Genomic DNA, 6,850 nt, shown 5'->3' with positions numbered 1-6,850 from the left:
TCTTCAAAAAAAGGATCAAGATATTTTGGAAGCGGTTTCATTGATAAAAGGAACCAAACAACTATTGCAACAATTTAGAGAAACTGGTTTTGATCCACTTTTGAAGAAAATGTATTCTTTTTGTGAAGCAAATGGTATTAAGGCTTTGGATATGGAAGACCGTTATTCAAAAACCGGAAGACAAAGGACCAACATCACCAATTGTCATTATTACAAGTTTGATATTTTCAACACTGTTGTGGACATGCAAATTCAAAAGTTTGGGGATCGATTTAGTGAGATAAGTACTGAATTGCTCAAAAATATAGCAGCTTTGAGTTCATGCGATTCATTTTCGCAGTTCAGTGTATCAGATTTATTGAAGTTGAGTGAGTTGTATTCTCAAGATTTTAGTCATATGGAAAGGATCGCTCTTGAGAAACAACTTAACATGTACTATTTGATTGTGCGTCAAGATGAAAGATTTGTCAATTTGACTGGTATTGCCGAGCTCGCTAGACTCCTAATGGAAACAAAAAAGCATCAAACTTATCCTCTAGTATATCGGTTATTGAAGTTGGCTTTGGTTTTGCCGGTTGCTACTGCAACAGTCGAAAGATGTTTTTCTGCTATGAAGATTGTGAAGTCAGATTTGCGCAACAAAATCGGTGATAAATTTTTGAATGCTGCAATGATATGTACTATAAAAAAAGCGCTTTTCGCAGTTTCAAATGATGATGTAATTACTCAATTTCAAAAGATGAATAGTCGTAGGGCACAGTTGTAAGAGGTAACTTTTTATCATTTTTGTATGAAATTGATGTTAATTATTATTTTATTTTATATCGTGCCCCCTACAATATATTTTTCTGCATCCGCCACTAATTTTAATTATATTATGAGTTCGAATTTGCCAAAATATATTTGAAATAATGTGTTTGAAACCAATTAAATTTTATTTAAAAGTTGAGATGTTATGTGAAAAAGAAAAGACACTGAGACAATAAACAGTGCATAGTTAATAGTTTATCTACTATTCATAATCTCATCCACATACACCAGCCATTCAGACGCTTTTAGATGCATGCATGCATCTACTTCAATACATCTCATCCATCTTCATATCTCTCTGTTACACGTTAGTCTTTTTTCTTGTTATTTTCTTGTATACCTGCTATGGGAAATAGTTGAAGTATACGAATCAAACTAATCATTCACATATAATTAATTTAAGTTTAGCTTATCTTACATATTATTTATATTTTCGTAAGAGGGCAGGCAGAGCCGGTCCTGAGATTTTTGATGCCATGGCGGAAAGCCAAAAAAATGTCCCTTACATGTGCATATAAAAATCAAAATAAACTATTTGAATGGGTTGGAACCCAGTCAATCTAGGCGGCTCATCCACACGTCGATTTGTTTTAAATATAATAAAAATGATGCAACGGAGGGGGTGGGGGGCATAAACCAAAATCTCGTGTAACAAAATATAAAATACATCACCGTTCACCTAAAACGATGTCTTCTTGCAATTTTTGGAGCAAAAATATCTATCACTTTGTCATAACTAATATTAGCTAAAAACTTACTCTCAATACTCAACATTGCTAACCCGTTCAATCTTTCTTGACTCATGGTAGATCGTGGATATGACTTCAACAACTTTAACTTCGAAAAGTTTATTTCCGCAGATGATACGAATATTGGTACGGTCAATAGAATCCTGTAAACAAGCAAGACATATGGAAACATGTCCATCTTCTTTGCAAACTCCATAATTTGTATGGATGTCCAAGGATTTCCACTCTTAGATGCCTCTTCTGGTAGCGTTCCCTGCAAAACTTGTAACTCCATAAACAAATATTCTTCATCAATATCAGAATCATTATCATGCAAAATAACCAAATTTCGTCCATCAAACAAGAAGCCAAACATAGATTCAAATTCTTGCATTTGTTCAAATCTAGTTCGTAATTACAAAAGAGTCATATCAACTAAAACAAAAAAAAATAACCAGTTCTAAATGTCTCTTGATCGGATTGTTGTTCTCTCTCCGTATTTGGAATTTCATCAAGTTGTTTTTTTCCCGGAGAAAAACATTTTACAGCAAACTCAGGTTTAACTACAATATTATTTGCAATATCTTTAGCTTCACTAATAGCAGATATAAACCCATTTTCCCTATATTTTTCAAAAATTTCAACTAATCCCTTTAGATTTTGTATTGCAATATTGAGAAGCATATCTATAGACTGTAACTTCTTGTTAATTAAATTAATTCTATGTAGAATTCCATGCCAAAATAACCAAACTTACAATAAGTTCAAAACTTGAAAGCTCATGATTAACCAAAGACTTGGCTTCCCTACACACTCTTCCATCCTCACTTATCCGAGCCCATTGTATTAAAGCATCTCTAATTTGGCCAACTTGAGTTTTGATAGCTTTAACACTTTCAATATGACTTTCCCATCGAGTGGCAGATAAAGATTTCAAAGTCAAATTATTAATATATTATAATAAAACAATCCGCTCTTTGTAGACATAGAAAAGACATTGTATATGGCTTGACAAGTACCAAAAAAGGTTTTCGCTTTGTGACAAGAATTTGTCATATCACATAAAACTAAATTAAGACTATGACAACCACATGGCATAGAAAAGGCCTAGGATTTATATCAAGTAATCTTTTTCGCACACCTTGATATTTCCTTTTCATATTATAGTCATTGTCATACCCTTGTCCCCGCACATAATTCATATCCAAATCAAGTGATCTCAAAACATCTTGTAAAACATTAAAAAGTACTAAACCAGATGTATCTTCTACCATCAAAATGCTAAAAAGAACTCTTCTACTTGTATAGGAGAACTGGACACATCAACACATCTTATAATCAAAGTCATTTGTTCTTGATGTTCAATTAATGTATATATTATCACCTAACGAGATCAATTGCCAAATGCAAAGATTTTATTACATAATCATCAATCATATACCAAGTGAGATAAAGCATTCTTACACCATAATAAAGATCTTGTTCCATCTTTGCCGTCTAAATTGGGCATCTTTCACAGGTCAAATCGTGGGTGGCAGAGGGGTTCGTAGATGATTTGTAGCTCATATATCATGCACCAATATGATACATGCTATGGGATAAACGAGGGGCCAAAAGGACCTCAAATGGAAGAGCTTTGTTGGTGGTCAATCCCGAGCCTTCACTCATATCAACAAGTTCATTTGATGGTTTTCTGAGCGCGAACTGTTGTATCAAACCAGCTAAAATTAATGGAAAAGTTTGGAGTGCAAGAAAAACACCGGGACACGTTCTTCTATCACTACCAAATGGAAGCAATTCGTAATGTTTCCCCTTTACATCAATATCTTTATGACTTGTCAAGAATCTTTCAGGCTGAAACTCGTTGGGATTTGACTAGATATTAGGATCTCGATGCATTTTCCAAAGATTGACCAAGAAACATGTGCCTTTGGGGATGTTTTAGCCATTCACGGTGCAATCCTCCATGGAGTCACGAGGAACGGAGAGAGTCGCAACTAGGTATAAATGCAATGTTTCTTTGATGATGGCTTCGAGGTAGACTAATTTTTTCATGTCTGACTCCTCCACGAATCTATCTCTTCCAACATTTTCATCGATTTCATCTTGTGCAACTTTTAGTGCTTTTGGGTTGTTCAACAACAAAGATAAAGCCCATGTTAATGTTAACGGACATCGTGTCGAAACGTGCAACTAGAATTGCCTGCGAGAATGAAATTACACCAAATGTTCTTGGATTATGAGGGTGTTTGGGATTGCTTATTTRAAACAACTTATGTTTTTATACAACAACAGTTATCAACTTATTATAAGTCAAAAAAGGTTTAACTTTTTCAAAAACTTCTTATTACCGGTTTGACACCGATATAAGTTGTTTATCCAAACACTCAAAAGTGTTTATTACCGATATCATACCAAAATAAGTCAATAAATTGTTTTTATAAGCAATCCCAAAACACCCCTAAGTTATAGACAACATGGTGATAACTTCTTTTTCCTGCGAAAGTAACTTTTGTGCTAAGTTTGGAGGACTTTTCCAAAATATGTTTGTTATTACAAACGTTTTCTATTAACAAATTAAGTATTCAATGATATAATAAGAAACACTAAAATGTACTTCAAAAATATTTTGAATGAATACTTATAAACATTTATTTATTATCTTATAAAATAAAAATATATTTTACAAAGTAAACAAAAAAATTTACTTGATCAATTAATTAATTTTATAAAAAGTATTTAATTATTTAAGGAAGTTAATGAATTATTTGGTACTAAATTATAATAAAAATATTTAATTCTAATTTTATTTTTATTTATTAAATATAGTTTTTATGATGATATATCATTTAAGAAAATTAGGTAGAAAGTGAACGATAATTTTTAAAGTTGACATAAAGCTTTACATGTTAGCTTTAAAAAAAAATGATAGAAAAGAGATCGAATTTAAAGTCTCATTTTCATTTATCGCTCACTATAATGATTAATTCTTACCATCGATCTACCTCTTTTTAATCTATATTTTTATTCTTTTGATTTCTCTCTCTTTTACAAAAATCTAATGTAGTTCGTACCTATGCATAGATAGATCAAAAAAGAGAAAGAATTGAAAAACAAATAAAAAACCGATCGAAAAGAGAGATCGATGGTAAGGGGTCAACGAGGTCATGGATGGTAATAGAGAGCGGCAGACGACGATGAGCACAATTTGGAGAGTCATTGCGTTAAATATGATGGATTTGAATGACATAAGATTTGAGAACAATAAAATTGATTTTAATTTTTTTCTTACTTAAAATTTTTGTAGCTAGTCAGAATTTACTTGTTTAGGTTAAAATGATATAGCTAACTAATTTTCAAAAATTCAATGGTTTATTTAAAATGATGTAGCTAACTAATTTTTAAAGAAATGTTGACGAATTCAATTATTCAAAATGGAAAAAAAAAATCAAATGTTCATTCATTTATTATTTTTTTTGAAAAACTTAATCCTTTAAAATAAAAAAGTTAGAACGAATTTTTTGGCTTTTATCTTATTTTATACGAAAAATATGAATCTTTTCGAAAATGTAACATGAAAGTGACAATCATTTAAATATTAAATAAAAAAAAACGAAGCTTTAATTTTTAATTTAACTGACATTAATGGATTTTTTACAAAAAATTGAATATTCGATTACCTTTCCATGATTAGAGTTTAGATGATGATAATATAGAAGTGTACTCGCATAATGCAGCGAGATAAATCTTCATTTTAATGTTTAGTTTTTATTTTCTGTCTCTATCGATATAATACCATTTTTTATGGTTTTGAGAAATCGATATTTTTTTACTTTTGAATTAAATATAAATTTGAAGATAGCATAAAAATTTGAAAAAGATAAAATCGATATTAATATCAAATTAACTATTTAATAGTTCTTGTTTTTTTTGTGTAACTTCTTTAATTCAATTTTTTATTATAATTTAATTTAGGTCTAATAACAAATAATTTACTTTTGGTTTAATAATATAATTTTTTATAAAGATAATAATTAAACATTCTGTTAGAACTCAATGATTATCTTAATTATATTTTAGATTTTCTATATTTAAAAATAATGTTTATCCTGTATTTGATTATGTTTATCTGCAGTTAGTTACACGAATTGAAAATGTAGCTTTCATAAGTTGTAGTAACGCAAAATTACTTATAATCTTGAATTTTAAGTAATATGCATCAATAAACAGTACTTCATACATAAAAAATGATTTTTAAGAGTTTTTGTTAAATGTTTTATAATAATATAGTATAGATAAGTTGGTTCCTTTAAAAGCAAAATAAAAGATGATAGATATTTAGAAGGATAAACGCTTATCAAGTTATATTACTTTATCTAATTAATATTGTAAGAGTCAAGAATTTTATCTGTTAAAAATGAATGTAAGGATTAAGAGTTTTACCTGATAAGTAAGGACGATGACTCTTACCATGATTAACGCCTATCGGGTAAATTATTCCATACAATCTGTTTTGTTGGACTAAAATTTTAACCGGTAAATACGTGATAGAGTTGAATTTTAAATTGGTAAACGACCATTGGGAAAGATTTCTGTAAAAACCAAAAAAAAAACATTCTCAATCTACAAGGACTTGTTATGTAAAGGTAAAGGAAGTGAAGCGTTAGACCTTAAAATTATAATTCAATAACCATGGAACTCTAAGGTTTATGAAACCTCCGGCCATTAATCATCAGGGCCAGCCCTGATTATAGGCCCAAGGGACGATGGCCCAGGACAACATAAAGCCCAAGGGCATCAATTTTCTGAAGCCCAATATACATGTATAGGTTCAATTTTGACTTGGGCCTAAAAATAATTTTATCAGTCCACTACCATCTCAATCGGCCTTCACTCAATTCGTCCTCCCTCGCCTATCGCCTCGCTCACGGACGAACTCACGAACAGAAACCAATTCACGATTCATGAATCGAAATCGCAATCGGCCTTGACTCAGGGGCTGTTTGTTTGGCTCTTAATGGTTACATTAAGAACCAACCTCTTAATCGGTAAGAGGTTAGGTCTGTTTGGCAAAAAAAAACAACCCTCTTAATAGTTACAATAACCTCTTAACCATTTTGCATCTACTACCTCACTAAACCATTCAGATTGGATTTGTTCCCTCTTTATCCTTCCACACCACTCTTCCAGCCGTTGCATTCCCTTAACGTCGCCTTCACGAGTCTCCATCGCCGGTGACCTCCACAGTCTCCATCGTCGGTCGCCTTCCTCTCCTCTCCTTCCAGCATCATCGTTCCCCCTCTTCCCACGCA

The 6,850-nt window shown here is 31.4% G+C and overlaps 1 pseudogene; it reads left to right on the top strand.

Moving 5' to 3' along the window:
- LOC112509107 overlaps window positions 1-766 on the top strand; it is a 2,242-nt pseudogene extending 1,476 nt beyond the window's left edge.
- Window positions 767-6,850: the final 6,084 nt, after the last annotated feature.

This window comes from Cynara cardunculus (assembly GCF_001531365.2).
Source record: "Cynara cardunculus var. scolymus isolate 2C chromosome LG 3, CcrdV1, whole genome shotgun sequence".
Classification (NCBI taxonomy): domain Eukaryota; kingdom Viridiplantae; phylum Streptophyta; class Magnoliopsida; order Asterales; family Asteraceae; genus Cynara; species Cynara cardunculus.
Note: the sequence above shows the minus strand (reverse complement) of the source record. Positions and strands in the feature narration are given on the sequence as shown.